The sequence below is a fragment of the Amblyomma americanum genome, chromosome 3 (genome assembly GCF_052857255.1).
Source record: "Amblyomma americanum isolate KBUSLIRL-KWMA chromosome 3, ASM5285725v1, whole genome shotgun sequence".
Taxonomy (NCBI): Eukaryota; Metazoa; Arthropoda; class Arachnida; order Ixodida; family Ixodidae; genus Amblyomma; species Amblyomma americanum.
The window spans coordinates 205,695,244-205,713,376 of NC_135499.1; the positions used below are offsets into that span (position 1 = coordinate 205,695,244).

Genomic DNA, 18,133 nt, shown 5'->3' on the forward strand with positions numbered 1-18,133 from the left:
AGTCCGCAGTTCGATTGTTCACAGAAAGGTTAAAACAGACGCTCTCTTGACTCTTCTAGGATTCGCGTGCTTCCGCCGTGCCTGCCAATCATGCCAAACAAAATTAACCCTCTCTGAAATGGTCTACACAGCTGTGCATGAAGAATAAAGCTGCCTTGTACAGGATGACGGACTCTAATGAAAAGAGTACCACTTTGCTGCTGGTATCTCTGTGAAGAGGGTGCTCTCATTTGAGAGCTCGGCCACCTCATGTGTCATTTCAATAACTTTTCACTCACTAGCAAGCAGTCGGCTGACGCGTCGGAAGTATCTTCATGACATGAAATCGGTGAGTCATGTTCAACAAAGAATCACCTTACTCGAAGCAGTTTACCTATCAGTTGACGGAGCTCTTACAACCATCAACACGGCGCTTGTTTCTTGCCAATGTGACGTAGTACGGAAATGTTCTAAGTGCCAGCAAACACGTACTTTGTAGCAGAGCGGGCATCGGATCTGGCGCCTCGGGCAGTATGCAGGAGGCAGTGCAAAGTAAAGAGTGCGCAAAGAAGAATATTTGAAAGACTATTGTTTCATCCACCAAATATCCATGTACTGAGGTGTAGCGGCCACTGTTGGACTCGGATGTCACAACATTATCCCTTCGGAAAAATATTTCACTTTAATTACCACAGTCAGTTGCAGAGCATTCCAACCTACTTCGTGCCAATGCTAATAGCGCCGGCAGTTTTGCCACTCAGCTTATTCTAATCTTAGTAGCGATGTTCATGCTCACAGAGTTTCAGCGAAGGAAGCCGACAGATCTTAACATTAGTTTCGAATTTTGCACATCAGCATTTTCTCTCTGCAAAAGACTGCATCAGCAAGAATTTAAGCTTCATGAATATCCAATGCTCCCTCCATTCCTTTGCTTGTCCTGCTTTCTCGCCTGCAGTCCAGTGCCCCCAATCAATATAGCACTTATGCATTTACTCATGTTTCCTGATCATACAGCCCGCCAAAAATTAGCGCAGGTCATGGCTCGATAACTCCTGAAGAGATAACGAGAAACACGGCGATATGTTGCGACGCTCACTAAGCTGGAGTGTTAATTCTGTAAGTAAAGATATACATTCAGTACGCAGAGCACAAAACAGTACGCGTCGAACCGCGCACAGAGACTCGACCTGGTCTAATTACTTGAGTGAATATATCTAGCCTTCGCTGATGCTGACGTTTTGGTTTTGTATTAACAAGATTTATTAAAGTGGATTTTTATTATTTAAAAAAGTTTTTCCAGTGCACACTCTGAAGTACTGTCATAGCGGGGATGATTATGAGTAAAATAAACTGCAATGATGACCATGACGATGCCTAATATTGTACCCAGAAGCGAGACAGAGAGAGGAACAGTTCTTTGAAAATAACTTAGATATTAGCCCGGCTAGGAGCGCGGCGTGCTAGTGCTACGGCACAGGCAAAAAGAGCAAGGTGCGACTTAAATGGTCGTTGCGGCCCACACTACCATGCATGAACCAATGCACGCTTCTTTCACTGAAACTGCACAGCGTTGTAGGTTATGCTTACACAAGTACCGTGCGTCACTTGCCGGTACATTGTTTACGTTGGCTATCAGGATGTGCAAGAGAATACGCGCCGGCTAATTACGAGCCATATTTAGCTGACGCAAGCTGGACCTACCGCATGGCTAAACTACTTTCGCAAGAAAAAAAAACTATAGGTTATTCACCGCATCTGACCTGGCCGTTCACGGCGCACTTGGCAGCGCATTCAAACGGGCCCAGAATATCCCCTCGCTCGAAGCGAGTGTCGTAGCAGGAACACAATGTAGCCTTCAGTTTTCTCTCCCTTCGTTTTGCTTGGTTCCCAGCATACAGTCTCCCTCTTCTCTTTTTCCATCACCCTGTCTTCATCTTCCTTGTAAAAGCTTGCAGTGGCGATGGCATGAACAAATGAGCTTGTAAACATTGCAGTCTGGATGCTGCATTAGTCTGACGGGATGCTTTTTAAGGAAGCGGAAAATGTGTTGAACCGACGTGCTTTAAAAGCCCAGGAATAAAAGCAATACTAAAATGAAACTCCGTATTCAATTATCGTACGTCAATAATTCTTAACGAGCATTTGATAGGACTCATTCTGCAGCGTCAGCTTGCTGAGACTTAAACTGAAATAAGCAAAAGAAAAAAAGACACGTAATAGCGCTTGCGCATTAAATGACGGCCATCAATCTCGTGTCAGGTCATGCAGGTGCGCACTGTACTGCCCCCCCACCACACACACATTCAACTGGCAATCAATACACAGCGCTAGCACACTAGAAAAATTATATGAAGTGAAAATACAACCGCTCAGCACAGGCACGGGACACTTCGCGATCACTTAGCACAGGATGAGACTGAAAAAAAAAAGAATGCGTGAGGATGTGGAGAGCAAGGGACTAAAAACGGGGTCGACGACAGATTAGATGACCATTTCGGCGAGCTATCAGGCGGTGCACTCGGCTGCGGAGAGCTCGCCCACGCCCTCTCATCGACGCTCGGAGAGCGGTGACGCTTTTTAGGGGTTCGTGGCTGGCTCACCATTCCCCCCCCCCCCCCCCCCCCCTCTTTCAAGAGCGCACGTGCGTTTGAAGGCATCTGCGAGCGAGCTGCTGGCGCGCTTTCAGCGGTGGGCCCCGCATTAACGCTTCTCCTGGGACCGATCGCACTTAATCGATCAGCCGCTGACAGCGAGCGCTCGCTCAGTAACCGCGCGCGATGCGTCGTCGGCGCCAGGAAGCCGACATTGATCCGGCGCCCCAGCCCGGCGAAGGACCCCGCGCGCGAAACCAAGCAGGAAGGGGAAGAATTCTCACTGGTTTGTCCAGGCGCTGGCGGCGGACAAGCCCTTTTCACCACTCACGTTGCGCAACGGGCGCTACGTCAGAAGTGACATGGACGAGTTACAGCGTCACGGGTCACGTGAAGTGACGTGTCTAGACAGAAGAACTGAGGCGGTTCACGTCGAGGACAAGTGGCTAATGCGCCGAACGCGCGAAATAAAACGGGTTTGGGGCGATGGGTCTGAGAGAAGAATGTGGATGGGGGTAGTTTGGTACACAACACGAACCAAGTCAATGTTCTGGCCGGTGAACCACACGTCTCCTGACACAGTGGCATCGAACTACGTCGTTTTAAGTTACCCTGCAGCGAACAAACCGGAGGTGGTGCATGATAGTGCGGCCAGGTTTATTGCTCAAGACAATGGCTTTCACTGTCCCGTAGAGTCACTAAAGGTAGAGCGCCCATAGATGTGTCCCTGGTCACATGTAACAGCGTTTTGTTCGCTGTAGGCGGCGTGTTGCGGACAGGTTCACTTTTCTTTCAAACAAGCAGCTTTCAAACAAATATAAATAGAACATTGACCCGCAACCACCAGAACATTGATCTGCAAGACAGCATAGACTACGACACTACCGGGCTTTCTGCGCCTGCAAAACTCACGGTCCAGGGAAAGTAGTTTTTTCAGTGATCATTACACAATGCCTTGATAATTGCAGAGATCCTATATTTCTGAGCGCGTACTTTCTAATATATGCACCTTCTTGAACTACCTTCTTCTAAAGACCGCCTCACCATGCACTGTCTAAACCTTTTATGTGTACCCTTCAGGAAAAGGAATATGTACCAGCCACAACTTTCGGCTGCGGATTTCCTTGGACTGACGATTTTTTGTGACTAAGCAAAAGTATAAACAGCTGCTTTTCGCCAAACGAATAATTTATTTTCCTGCTTTTACTTATGAGTTTGTTTCTGATTTTGCTACTATAGTGCGTCACCTCTAAATAACTTGCAAGGTACATTATTATTAAGCCCGAAAAATTGTAATGTGAAGCGCTATCACCGAATAGTAAGTTGGTCGGACTGCTTAACAAAGAGCACAAATTGCGCTTTTGGAAGACAAAGTTTACTTTATCTACCATATAGCGATTCAGTAAGCCTACTGAAGGTCTGTTTCATACCTTCAGTTGGCCCGAAAGTCTGCTCCAAGCTTAAAACATGTGATTTGAGCTACCTTGTTGAGGGGCTTGCTGTTCATACGAGTTGCGAAGGTATATTAGGTCAACTCGTAAGATATTCAAGCGTTATTTAATATTTACAATTTAGTTTTGTTTCGATGATGTAAGATATAGTGGGACCGCTTCTGATTCGTTTATAACAGATAATAATTAACTGCTTGGCCAAAGCGATCGCTTCAACGTTTTCTAACGGGTTCACACTGAGAGTTTGACTTGAATATCAAGCACTAGCAACGACCAAACAAAGCCGCATTTACGTAATTTTTTTCGTTGCATGCTTTTCTGGCGGGCAACAAATAATATTAAAGGGGGCGCATAGAACAGCGCTGAAATCCCGAAGCTGGGCATTAGCATTTAGGAGCGACGCAAATTGTTTCTTTCCGGCACACTCCGCGTTGTGCAATTAATTAAAAAACCAGGCATATATCTGCCTGCGGCTGAATGCATTCTGCTGAGGAGGTGTGCAGTTCATTCGGGTCCGAATTGTTTTGCTTTTTTTTTTCCATAAAGGCCTTCGTTGTGATGGTTCTAGAAATGTCATGTTTGCTTCTCCACCATCGGTGTGACGGCAGCATCCGATGAAAATTAATAGCGATAACAGCGAGTGACTGAAGAAAGTCATCGGCGGACCTTAGCCCAACCACAATCACAGAGGCAACGCCATGATCGTCAGAAAAGACTCCGCCAAAAACTCACGCAGGTGAAGAACTAAATGTAGCATCAAGCTCTATTTCTGAGCTGGTTCGAACAACCTCCGCAGACGCGAGCGCAAAAAGCGCACTGCGCTACAGAATCGCAGACAACCAGATACAGAAGGTGAAATAACGGGTGCTCATTTTGTTGTGTTATTTTGCGCCCGCACCAAATTACAACGTCAGTAGTGCTTCAAGCTTGATGTACAGTAGCTTTGAGCTGTCGGGAGCCTCAAGCACAGAACTATTTTCATTCACCGTTCGTGCTTTTTTCGTCTTTGTTATATGAATGCTCGAGAGTGTTTTATCCCCCCTTTCCGTAGCCATTGAAACGAACTCAGCTTCTCTTAGACCCTAATGAGGCTTTCTACGAATTGTGAAAAGCCTCGAGTGTTCTGTTCGGGCACTGATAAGGTGCAGGGATGTCTTGTTTTGGCGTTTTGACCGGAGCAAAGAGGAAATCTGTCGACCTGCGTTTCGTGCGCTCCAGTTCATCGCTGTAGGGTCCTTGCCCCCCCCCCCCCCCCGCTGCTTTTTTATATTCTTATTTCAGCCGTCTTTTAAGTTTGTTTTCGAATCTCAAATGCCAAAATACTCTTGAAGTCTTGAAGTGCTGAGAGTATCTTTCTTCTTTCCCGCGTCGCTAAGGCTTCTGGTTTGTTGCGCTCTGAGCTATGGAGGCTTTAACAATTCACCTTTATTTCGCGCGTAGCCTAAAACGTTTTTTTGCCTTTGCAAGAAAACAAGTTATACGCGGCATAAAAGGGCTTTGATAAATAGTAAAAGACGCAGCATTGTTCACACATAACCAATGCATGCCGTCGGAAGTTTTAACAGAGATATTACGAAGAAATGAGACTGATAAGCCATTTGTATGTAGAGCTCTTCGCACGGGTTTTGAAGTGTCTGTTTAGAGCGTTATGCCATCGTAAAGAGTTTTGCAGGTTGTAGGAAAGATCGGAAAATCAAATCTAAAAAATGATAAGCTGCCGTGCACGGGAATTTAGGGCTGACGTACTGTTGCCTTGCCGCCAAAGCCATTAATGAGAAATTTAAGTTTTTTTTTTACTATACACTGGCACCCTTTCACTCGTGGGGACATTTCGGGCGCCCTGTAAATCTTGAAGGCTGCCACTTTTGGACTGTTCTTTAGGCAACCCTTTATTTTGGATGGCAATGAGGAGATGGTGCTTAGCGAAATAATTTTTGTGAAACACGCAGCGCGATGGCTTAATGGCGGTGGCGTTTGGCAGCTGAGTCCGAACGCAGGTTTGAAGCTTTGATCGCAGCGGCGCCAGGCCGCAATTATAGAAATGAATGTAAGCATTCCAGTGCTGAGATTTCAGTGAACATTAACGAACCACGTATATGGAAATTAAACCGCGCACCTCTGCGACGTGCCGTACAACCTCCTGTATAAAACATACACATAACCAATAAAAAAAAAGCTTATTCAGAGCACAGAGATAAGCTATAAAGAGCAACCTCGATGAGAAATGGACGCAAATGTATCCGAGCATTTGCAAGCTCACTCCCAGTAAAAATAAACGAGTATTATCTCCAAGGAGCGTCACAAAAAAAAAAATACTCACAGCACGGTTACGACTGTGTAACGCGAAGTTGAGCGATAACTGTTTAGGCTTTAAGTTTTGGGGATATATTCCTGGCGCACTGGTGTATTGATCACGTGATGCAGCCTGCACTGGCAGACGGCTGTTCCAAACAGAGCCACCCGTAGGCGTATGCGACCTAGCAGGTTGACCATGACATAACGTCATGTGACATTAACGTCACGTGATATTAACGTCACGTCACGTTAACGCACCCTCCGGTTACGCCGACGGCGACGGACGCCTAACAGCTATCGCTGTAAAACACACGCTGAAAATGTCAAGGAGGGCATTGTCATTCGTGTAGTGCTGTAGTTAGGTTTCCCTGTCTTTTAATTTTTTTAGGCTAATGTGTACCATATTTTTTATTTTCTATTATGTTGGAGGCTTCTTCTATGTTAATGTTTGGGATAACTAATGAAATGCTTCCCTCAAGGTAATTTTTGATGCTCCGTCCACATAGAGATTTGTGGACACAATCACTCTGCCTCTCTTTTGCTTTTTTTTTCTTGTCTACTCTACCTTCTGTTGGTAGGCCATCATCTACTTCCAAGCTACTTGCCCGGGTTCCTTCCATGTACTGTAAGGGTAATTAATTATTTATATATTAATTATTATACGTTAATTATTTATTGGTTACAACTTCAGGCTACAGATGGGGAGCATTTTTTCTAAAAATATGCACAGTCATTTAGACTTGATGACGATGATCATTTTTTTGGCGCAAGTTCCAGCCATTTGAACTTCATTCAGCAGGATAGTCGGTGCAAGAATGCAGCCTCCTGTATGAGCAGAATTTGGCGCCTTCAAGGAATTAAAGAGTCAATTCAACTGGAAGATCTTAACCACCGAAGAGCATCTGCTCGCGCTCTGTTCCTACGATCCCAAATAAAGAAACCTAGTTATTAGAGAGATTAGTGAAAAAAGAAAAAAAAAAGTCAATTTTTTGTATACACATTACTGCCACCTCATGCAGGTGCTTCTTAGTACCTATAGATGCAAAAAAAAAAAGATAGTTTCTTTCAGGACGACATGCTACCTAATGGCGGCCAATCCTTGGACCAAGGTAAAACATGATAGTTTCAATCACTTTCTATAAATTGGCAACCTATGCACAGCAAAGGCTGAAATCAGAGAAGTGTTCGTGTTTTTTCCTCTGCGCGTCAGGCGTAATGAATTTGTGACTTCTTTTTGACGTTCTTTTATTCTTTGTTTTTAGTAACGGGGAAAAAGGTTAACGAAACACGGACACCGTTTAATGATTCTTTGAAATGAGCAAGGGAGCTATCGACGCAAAGCATGGCGTTAAATCCTGCTTATGGCACTGCTTTCGTCTACAAAGACTTTTTGGCCTTTACAACGCTCATCTCCGAACTCCTCAATTAGCCTAACGAGAGTAATTAATATCTCGGTTCTGTATACGTGCGCATTAGTTGAAGGGCGCTAACTAGACGGCCATAGCTTCTGAATTGAAACTCCAGTATCCATCACCAGTCTTCGAGCAGCAGCGTCCATTTTCCTCCTCGGAGAGTCATCACGTTAAAGCGCGCCCTGTCCCTCTTCCAAAGCCATAGGTTTGTACGCGCGCTTGAAAAAAGCTCGAAGTGCTCCAATTTTTCTGATCTTGCTGCCAGTGCCATTCCGTTGTGATGACCCTACGAAGGCGAAGTACCAGCCATAGCTTCCTATATTATCACACTAAAATTTCTCTTTTTAAAGTGATCCCACACGTCAGAGAGTGTTACGGAGTCAGCCTACACCTCAGAGGAGGAGAAAATGGCTGAAAAAAAAAGCGTACTTTGGAAAACGATTCTCTATAGCGTGAGCCAAAATGGCCCTCTCATTTTTCGCGGCCCACCACTTCCATGTGAACGCCTGTTCGCAACGGTTCCAGCTAAGCTCCGGGCTCACTACACCGCTATAGGGCCAGTGACGGCAAGCCATCAAGGGTGGCGGCAACAGTGAAAACTAAGTGACAGCATCTCTATAGCAAAGGGTTGAGCATTGAAAAAAAAAGGCTATAGCGCTCCGGACATAACGACGAGAAAAACGTCCGCTAAGGAGAGCGGTTCCAGGCGTGTAATTGAGTAATGGGATCGGATTTCCCTGGGTTCCAACCCCCTCCCCCCCCCCCTTATCCACCGCTCCAGATCCCCTTCTGCATCCACCACTTTGTCTTTCTCTCCTTCACGATCGGCTTCTTCTAGCTTTTTTCCTTTGTATATTTTTTTTCAGACGGCCGAGCTCACTAGTCCCAGCTATCCCCCCCCCCCCCCCCTCCGTCTTCTCGCTGCCTTTCCTGCTCTGTCACTGGTGACATTGGGTCCAGTGGCTTGGAGATGCTGCGTCAGCGGAGGCGAAAGTCGAGAGCCTTTAACACTAATAACTGTTTCCGCAGCGTCATCGCACTTTCACTGCCGCTTCGAGCAGTTGGGGAAAAAAAGAGAAAGAAAGAAATCTCAACTTTCTCACCCATGATGGGCGTTGCGCAAGCACCCTCAGAGTGGTGGGTGGATGGAAGCGTTAGATGTGCGGGATAGCAGTCCGCGCGCCACTGTTGCAAGCTGCAGCACTTTTCATTCTCTCCCCCCCCCCCCCCTCCCCGTCTACCCTCTTTCTCGTTTCATCGCCTTCTCTTTTTTCCGCTTTCGTTCTTTCTTGGCACAGGCAGATTTAGCACAGGCAACAATATATCCGCCTGTCGCCTGATTCTTCTCTCCAGTAAACTGTGATTTATGCTCTCGGCCCGTTTCCATCTCTCAGTTTTGTTCTCTTGCCTTCTTTGACGCAGATGTTTTTTTTCTCGCCTCTTTCCTTATGTCGGCTTTATATTCGCACGCCAAGAAAAGCACAAGAACTGGCCAACGCCCCTCGTACAGTGTATTCTCCACTCCTTGGTGCCTCTCCATAAACTGAGCGACTCCGTCCATGCCTCGCTCCTCGAAAGCTTGCTTCTCCACCCCGCCTCGAATCCTTGCACAGCAGCCCAACCGCCCAGCATTCTACTCCATTAGGGCGTTTGCTTTTCCTTAACCTTCCCGACTCGTTCAACAGTATTTTCCTCCTATGATCCCCCCGAAGTATAAAAATAAATGAAATGCGCAGCGCTATGCTGCTTTTCACTAAAATTCAATAAGCCTCGCACCAACCAGGGCACCCGCTGCAGCCAGGAGTATCTCGCTAACAGAAGACGCAAAAAAAGGAGAATCAAACGCAAGAAGAAGAAAGGATGGAAGGAGAAGAAGCGCATTCGCGCTTAGGTTGTTCAGTTTTGTGCGAGCTGTTGGACATAAAAAGATCCTTGTACGGTTCGTTGGGCGCCGGGCCCTAACGAAATAGAGCGCGAACACAAGCACGATCATGGCGAGCTGGATCATCGAAGGGCTTTGCCGAGCCCTGCCGATGGAGCCCTTCTCGATGTTTGTCGCTCACCAGCTCGTATAGACGTATAGTCCACGAACGCAATCTCGATAGAAAAAGAATTTTACGTATAGAAACGACATCGCTTACGGCACTATTTCACCCTGGCGCAATAGAGCCGTCTAACCTGGACGGGCGCCCATGACGTCACCAAATAGTTTAGAGCGGCGCACCCAATCACATTGTCCGGCTCTTGTGAGACCCACTTTAAGCGCTTTCAAAGGCGCGCTTCATTATGGTTTCTTTTTATGTGGCCTAAACAGCACAGATAATGGCTTATAGGTGATTTTCTTATTACGTTTTCAGATTTCTTTTTCAGTGACCTACCGCGAATGACGTCTGGGTCATTGAGGCTTCTAGATGATGCAAGTCCTACCGCGCCAAATGCTGGGGCGGAGCACATTCTTACTTTCATGATTATCGTGATTCCTGCATCATCTGCACCTATCTCAGTGCTGCTTCTCAAACAAGAACCCGCCCACGGCTCCCAGTTGACTGGGGAACTTAATGCTATTCTAACATTAGTACTGAGATGTATTAGCCAACTTTTCTTATTTTAGTACACGGGCGAAAATAGACATGCCGCGATACATACAATAAGTAAGTTTCGCACACAAGCTTAAGGGGAAAAAATCATGTCTATGGGGAAACAGAGAGCAATACTCTAGACAGCCGTTTCTATTTTATAACTAGCGAAGAGCACGTGCGTTAAGTCTCCAAATACATCGTACTGGGTGGTCTAAATGATGAGAACAGTACTGATAGCAAGCACACATAAAGAGCGATTCCTCTTCTACTTTAAAAAGAGCTGAAAAATGTTTTAGGCCGTCGTGGTAACGTAGTTAGGAAGGATCGAGTTACTTTGAAGCAGTGCAAAAGAAATTTTACTGCCAGTGGTTTAGCAGCAAGGCAAGTTACACGCCAGACTTCCGGCTTCGAGATGACAGGCATGCCGAGATAGCCAATTTTCTAGAAATGCCATCAAGGAAAATGACTCTAATTATGATGTGCCTTGGGAGAAAGACAAAAAAATGCGTGTATCCCATGCGGCTCGTGTTCTTTAGACTAGAAGGGTTGAATGCCTGATCAGAGGAGCGGATAGGGAAGGCGTGGGAGCCAGTAAAAAGGAAGAGTCGACATATTTTCCTGGCATAGCCATCGCAGTGAAAGTTGAGAGATGAGAGAGCCGTGATGGCGCCTGTTCGCGACAGTGCCAATAAGGAAATTGTCCAATGAGGGCTTTCTTTTTGTTCCATGCAGAATAAGACAACCCAAGTCTAGCCCCGTAAGAAGGGAAGAGCAGCCTACAACAAAACAACAGAAAAAACTACTAAAGGATGAACGGCCATAACTCGCAGTGCCATTTCATCCGCGGGTCTTTCATCTCCGGAACAAAAAGAAAAAAAAGCGGCGGAAAATATGGATGAGGGCGAAATGGTAGAGAAAGCCTCCCTAACGGGGACACATGAAAGGAAACACTCTTTCTAACGACAGTCCATCCCTCCCAGGCTTCGCGCGCAGCACATCTCACACGACCCCCGACGCTTTTATGCCAGCTGGCAAATCTTGCGGGGAGTGTTTTTCTTGAAGCGCGCCCTTTATTTCCTGCGCTCCTTTCCCTGCGCGCCAATTTAGCGCTGCGCTTCGACGTCTCCGCTTCTATATGCGGAACACCGCCCGGGGAGAGACGAAGATGTGGAGGGAGATGCGGGATGGAAGAAGGGGGGGGAGAATACGGGAAGGGAGGAAGACTAAAAGGGAGGGTGCGCACACGCCCCTGCGTCGTGAAGAATGACTCTTGTCACAACAGTGGCGTCGCGTTTTATGGTAGCGGAGATGAATCGCGCGCTTTGTCTTGATTCGGAAACCAGCCAACGGCTCAACCTAATTGTCGTCTTTCCTGCATTCACACCGCACCCATTAACGCGGCCTCGTTTGAAATTCACGACCGTCGTGCGCACGCGTTTCCCTCCTCCACTCCCATTCCTAGACCTCCTCTCAGCATCCCAGATAACAATAATGAAAGAGAAGCTGGAAGTGTTTGGCACACGTAGAAAACTAAATTAAAAAAATAAAACTAGCCGCTTTTATAACTGTGCGCACGGATGAGCCATATACAGAGATGGTAAAATCCTGTTTGTTTGCCCAGAAGGTGAACAAGACACAAAACGCGAAACTGAGGTGAGTTGCTGGCCACTGGAAGCGAGGAGGAGGACATTCGCCGGGATTTATAAATGCAGTTGCTCGAAAAGCACTGATGCGCACGGACTTGTCGCGCGTGACAATGCTCTCGCTCCAACTCGCGCTAAACAGCTGAGGCATCATGTTTGCCCATCTTTGTTTGAGTATTTTATTTACTCCTTCGCATTTGTATGAAAAACAAACACCCATCAGTGTACCTGCTTATAATAAATGAACTAAGAATTAACTTCACTAGAAACCAAAACTTTTCTCATTCTCGTATTTTCCCAAATTGATGTCTTAGCTTCACTATTGTAAACAAACAAGATTGTTTGTCTTCATCGGCGACGGCAGTCCTTGAACGAGCAAGATGCTCTTTGTCGATTCCTTGATTCGTATCAGGGAACCACTCACTGCTTGTGCAGAAGCTCTTAGGGAAAGAAAAAGCAATTATTTCAACATTATCTTAGCAGATATATTCCAAACACGCAGCTCGGCATTCGCCGAGGTATTTACACTCCCGGAGTGTCGACGCGAAGAATGCGGAACGCAAGATCTTCACTTCAGTTACCGTTTCTTTTCCCTTGTCTTCTTTCCATTTCTTTCCTTTTTTTCCCCGCTTCTTTTTCTTTTGCGCAACCAGGGTGTTCGCATTTTCTACTCACCTTTGTTTTTTGTACACTCCGTTGTATTATTTTTCTTCCTGACAAAACCACTTTAACTGCCTTTCTCTTAATTAAAGCTGCGTCTTTATCATCGTTTCCTTGGCTGAATGTGGAAGCAAAAATCAGGCTGTCCGTTTCGTACATTGCCTTCACAATTTCACGGTATCTTTCATTTTCAAAGAAATCTCAAGTGCTGCAAATTCCAGCTCTTATTCTCCGCATATGCGAACACGCCGGCGGCTTCCTCCCGGTTCATTGATTTTGAGCGCGCTTGTCTCCCCTGCAGTTCATTTTTGTGAGAGTAGTTTATTTTCGGTAATTATAGTTTGTTCTTCTTTGGTGTGAAATTGCAAACTTGACGTCAATAGTTGTATTGGTCAGGAGTACGCCTATTATATGAAGAGTCTTTCGATTTGTAGTGTCTTAAGCTTGTGAAAAGACCAGAAAGCACAGCACTGTTCCGACCTATCAGAGAATGCTTCAAGCTCCTATCCTCACTTTTCTACGCTCTTAACCAACAGCATAAAGAAACGATAAGGAAAGAACACTATAGAAGTTTTAGAATTGTTATTTTCATGGTGATATGTTGGCTTACAATATCGCGATTACAAACACACAAAAAGTTTATAGTCAGTGATATACTAACCTGAATTCCGACCTTAAGTTTCTGAAGTGCACCAAGGTTATTAGATGTTCGTTTCTTTTGCAATGTTTTAGACACTTTGTTTGAAACGTTTTTATGCCAGTTATGCTACATATAAGAGAAGCCAAGCAATTAACTTACCAAGTAAGGAAGCGGAGTTTTGATGATGGTGGCAGGTTTAATACCACTTGACCTTTTTTTTTTCATCAATGATAACCTTGATACCGAACCCCCACACACTCACAACTAATATATTTGTGATATCTCCGCTATATCTCTTTGGAATTTTTTTGTTCTTTTTATCCATGCATCGTTGAGACTTCCTGCGTGATGGAAATCGCAACTGCAACCAAAACCCTAGATTCTATCAAGCATACTGGGTATAGTGAGAAATATGCGAAAAGGAAATTGAAACGCCATTCGAGGAAACACAGACTTTTCAGTGCAAAACAAGGCCCATACGCAAAAATTAGCTCTAACTGCATTGGCTAATACTTACTTTTCTGCTGCATGCTATGACACAAAGGGCTAGAGAAATATTTCCCATATGACGCACTTAAACATGCTATAAGTCATCTCAACTATAGAAAAGAACGCACAACCAAACCTGCCTAAAATTTAAAAATCAATTTCTTTATTAAACAAGACCTCAAACCTCCCTAAATTCCGCACGTGCGTATTACGATCGCAATATTTTTAGAAAAGTGCTGATAGCTCTCCACACTGTTGTAAAAAATCTCAGCGCCGCAGTCCACAGCTGAAAAAAACTAACCGGTCTGGAAAGCAGCTGTCATGATGAAAAAAATAACAAGCAACGGCTTTGCGTTGCCCCGACCGAAGCAAGCAACATGCTTTCGCATTCAACGAAACTAAACACCCAGTGTTGACACCAAGGAAACTTCGTAACGTGACCATAAACTACATCGAGCCTCGAAGAGTTCATTACGGCAGCTTTAATACGCAAGAGTGCTCGCTTCTTTTCCTCAGTGCTTGCTCGAGACTCAATTCAAGCGCTTCTTTTAACTTTCTTAAATCAGCAGTAAGGCTAACCAACGCGTTCCCAAAGCGAAGTAATTGTGTGCGCAGAATTTTCGCACCGTACTGTTATTGTCGCCACTATAGCGTTCCCGTCTACGTATTTTGCTCGTCTATCTTGTTCCGCACTCGCCGCTCCAGTCAAAAGGAGGGAATAGTAAGTCGCGCACCCTTCGAAGAGCCTCCCCGCTCAAAATGAAAACAAATCGTTCGGCGTCTGGGCGCCGTCTCGCGCCTACACCTGTGCCGACAAGATAAACAGCGACTCCTTGCTCCTGGCCGATGCAGCGACGCCCTCAGCAGCGCCCTAATCGATGACTCTTCGCCGCCCGGAGGAGGAGAAGGAAGGGCGCCTCGCTCGATTCGCTTCATGCTCCTGCCATTTCTTTTTTTCTTTTCGAGGCTTAATAATGAATACGCTGTCGGGGCCACGTTTTCGGCTTGTTTACCACGGCGAGAAATATGATTACATTAGCGAGCGCTCGGCGCGCCCGCCCTGCTGAGGAGGGAACCGGCTTTGGTGACGCTCCAAGTAATGATGACGATGATGATCCCATAATGTAAACACAACGGCCTTGTAGTCGATGATGTCGTTGGCACTGGCGAAGTCATAACGGCGTGCTCCGCGTGGTGAAAATAACCTACCTCGGCACGCAGCAGGAAACCGAAAACGCTGGCGTTCACCTTCCGACAGTGCTGAAAAATTCATGACCCTCGCGCGTGAAAATTTGCACTCTGACACGTGCCGGTTTTCTTCCCTTTCTTCGAAGCCGTCAGCGCGCCAGTGACAGCTGCTGCATTTGCTTCCGCGGCTTCTCACGTGGCCACCATTCAGGTAATGGAGTCTTATGTTTCCTCCTGCCGCGGGGAAGTGTGCAGAAATGAATAGCCCCTCAAGTTGCCACGCGTTAGGTGTGGTAGAAAAAGGTACGAAGCAATTTGTCACCTGAGCGTCGCCAAATGTAGCCCCAGGCTAATGAGAGAAAGGGACACTTGCTTTGACTGAAGCTTGCACATAGAATCAGCATAATGAAGCTCGTGTGGAGTGGTGCCTACGTGCTTTGTCGTGAAGTGGCAAATTTAATGAATTCTCAGTGCATTCAGAAATTGCACTCTAGTGACGCTGAATGCGGAATGTTCTCTTACGCTACACTGTGTATTGTTGCTGCGTGTGGGCGTTTGTGTCAGGGTATATCCGACACGGAGCAAATTACTACACGTAGTGTCTTGCGGTTAACGTCAGGATTGGGACGATTAATATTTATTCCGAATATACCCAAGCGATTAGTTCCTATCTACGCACACTTGCGTTGCGCCAAAATAAAGTTCGCAGTGGATATACTAAGCGTATGGACGGTTGCATGTACTGCTAATCACCCGAAATAATAAAGCAAACAGGTAGATGGTAGGCTTAATGAAGCGCGAAGCCCAGAGATATATTTAAAACCGTCCTCTACTCTGTCTTTCCTATAGACGACGGTGCCGTGAAAGCCCGCACGTTCGCGGGCGTAATATTCCCTTTCAGCCGGTAAGATAAATTTCCAGCCGTTGGCGTCGCAAGCTGAATCGAAGCGCACAAATCCGGCTGTGTGTCAGTGCTCGATCGCCGTTGTCGTAAGCTGGGCACCGGCCTGAGACAGCGCTCGCAGAGAGCGGACGGGCAGCGGAAAAGCCCTGACGTGACAGACCCGGAACCAGAAGCGAAGCACCAAAGTCGCCGGCGGCCCATGCCGCGTCGAAACAAGACACGAGGCGCGGTGTCCCGGACCGAAAGCGAGCAGGCCGGGTCAGAGCTGTCGTCTTCGCGCTTCAAGCGGCCTCTTGACGAGCGTGACACTGGATCCCTCTCGACTGGCTTCGGCTTGGCTTGGCCTCGTTGCGCAGGGGTCTCGTCTTTCCGCAACTCTTGTTCGAACGTGATTCATTTTGAACCTCTGGAGGCTCTTTGTTTTATTCTTTTTTTTGCATTTGATCTTCCTTGCTTCGTGTCTTGCTATACTGCCGCTACCTACGGCTCATTGCAGTCTTGTAAGCGCGGCGCCTGCGCTCCGACTAATCGTGCATGCCTGTTAAATTACGGCTGTTGTCCGCGCTCTGAGCAAGTCGGTATTTTGCGTTTTTACGTGTCTAGCCTTATATGAGTATTTTAACGAATTTTATTTTGTGCTAACGATCTCTTATGGAGCTTAATATAAAGATGTTGAACTCAGCGACAACTATTCTCGAGCAAATTATTTTGGAAACTAGGCGCTGTAATTGCCGCTATTGTTTTCAAGATTTATTAATTTGCCCCTCCAACATTGGAAACTATCGCCTGTCACGTCACGGTTAACGGCTATCGAGCAATCTCTTGTGCTGGTTTAAATATCAGAGACTGCGTTGACAGAGACCAGCAGAGGAAAAACAATACAGCAACTGGAGTTTTCGTGGCCAATAAGCGTCATAAAAGTAACAGCCTTTAAGATGAACCTGGTACGTGTAAACGTACAAGATAGAGTAAACAAGCTCGCCGCTTTATTCTTGACGATAGGAGGATTTCTTCGAATCGAAGTTATTGGATCTGAGCGACGCAAACACGTACCTGTGTTCCCCACACCTTCATTTCTCTAAACTTGGCGAGTGGTTCGAGGCAGATGCGTTATTTTTCCAAAAAAAAATAAGCTTCAGAAACAGAATAAACAAAAACCAACAGTAAAAAATTGATCAAAGCTGCAACTTTGGGAAAATGTAGCTGTCACCCAACTCTCGCAAGAACTCTACTTATCTTTTTTTTTTCTGCTATCTCTCTCTCTTTATAAGCATATTTTTTCTTCTTCCCAAAAAGCTCGTCCCATTCTATCGCTCTATCTCAGTAGCGCCGCGATTTCGGCAGAATGGATTTGCTGGGGAATTGTCTTCTCAAGGTTTCAGATTGTGATCAACTTCGTGAATCCCGCAAGACCACCCAGAGCACGTCGTTGGCATTGTTTTTGTGTTGTTAAACTGAACGTAAACACGGGGAAGGATTCAAAGCAAGAAAAGGCTCTGTTTTAAATTGTGTGCATGGGTGGGCTCGCGTGCCTGTGTTGGTGTGTCCTCTTTGAGTTGCATCGAATTTAGGGCAAAGGGGAAAACACACCCAACCCCATCCCGATACAGAGGTAAACGTTAATACCGAAAATACTTTTTAAAAGTCCTCACAGTTGGGATGCTCTCTTGGACCAGGAAATTTACATTCCCAATTACAGCAACTTCTGCTGAAGTATAGAGCTGGGATTAAGTATAGATTTAAACGGAGAGTGGTTACTACAGCTCACCTTCACTGCTTTCTGCCCCTTCTTTTATTATTCACGATTTTCAACTAATTGCTTCAAAGCACTTGGCCCCGCCGCGGTGGCTCAGTGGTTAGGGCGCTCGACTACTGATCGGGAGTTCCCGGGTTCGAACCCGACCGCGGTGGCTGCGTTTTTATGGAGGAAAAACGCTAAGGCGCCCGTGTGCTGTGCGATGTCAGTGCACGTTAAAGATCCCCAGGTAGTCTAAATTATTCGGAGCCCTCCACTACGGCACATCCTTCTTCCTTTCTTCTTTCACTCCCTTCCTTATCCCTTCCCTTACGGCGCGGTTCAGGTGTCCAACGATATATGAGACAGATACTGCGCCATTTCCTTTCCCCCAAAACCAATTATTATTATTATTATTATTATTATTATTATTATTATTATTATTATTATTATTATTATTATTATTATTATTATTATTATTATTATTATTATTATTTTATTATTATTATTATTATTATTATTATTATTATTATTATTATTATTATTATTATTATTATTATTATTATT

At 45.7% G+C, this 18,133-nt stretch overlaps 1 protein-coding gene and 1 non-coding gene across 2 annotated transcripts in view; both read left to right on the forward strand.

Moving 5' to 3' along the window:
• The window catches only part of LOC144123598 (zwei Ig domain protein zig-8-like), a 192,247-nt gene that overhangs the window by 60,572 nt on the left and 113,542 nt on the right, over positions 1-18,133 (forward strand). The gene's annotated exons all lie outside the window — the stretch shown is intronic.
• On the forward strand, positions 17,670-17,741 carry TRNAS-ACU (transfer RNA serine (anticodon ACU)). The gene has a single exon. It is a non-coding gene; the product is annotated as a tRNA-Ser (tRNA).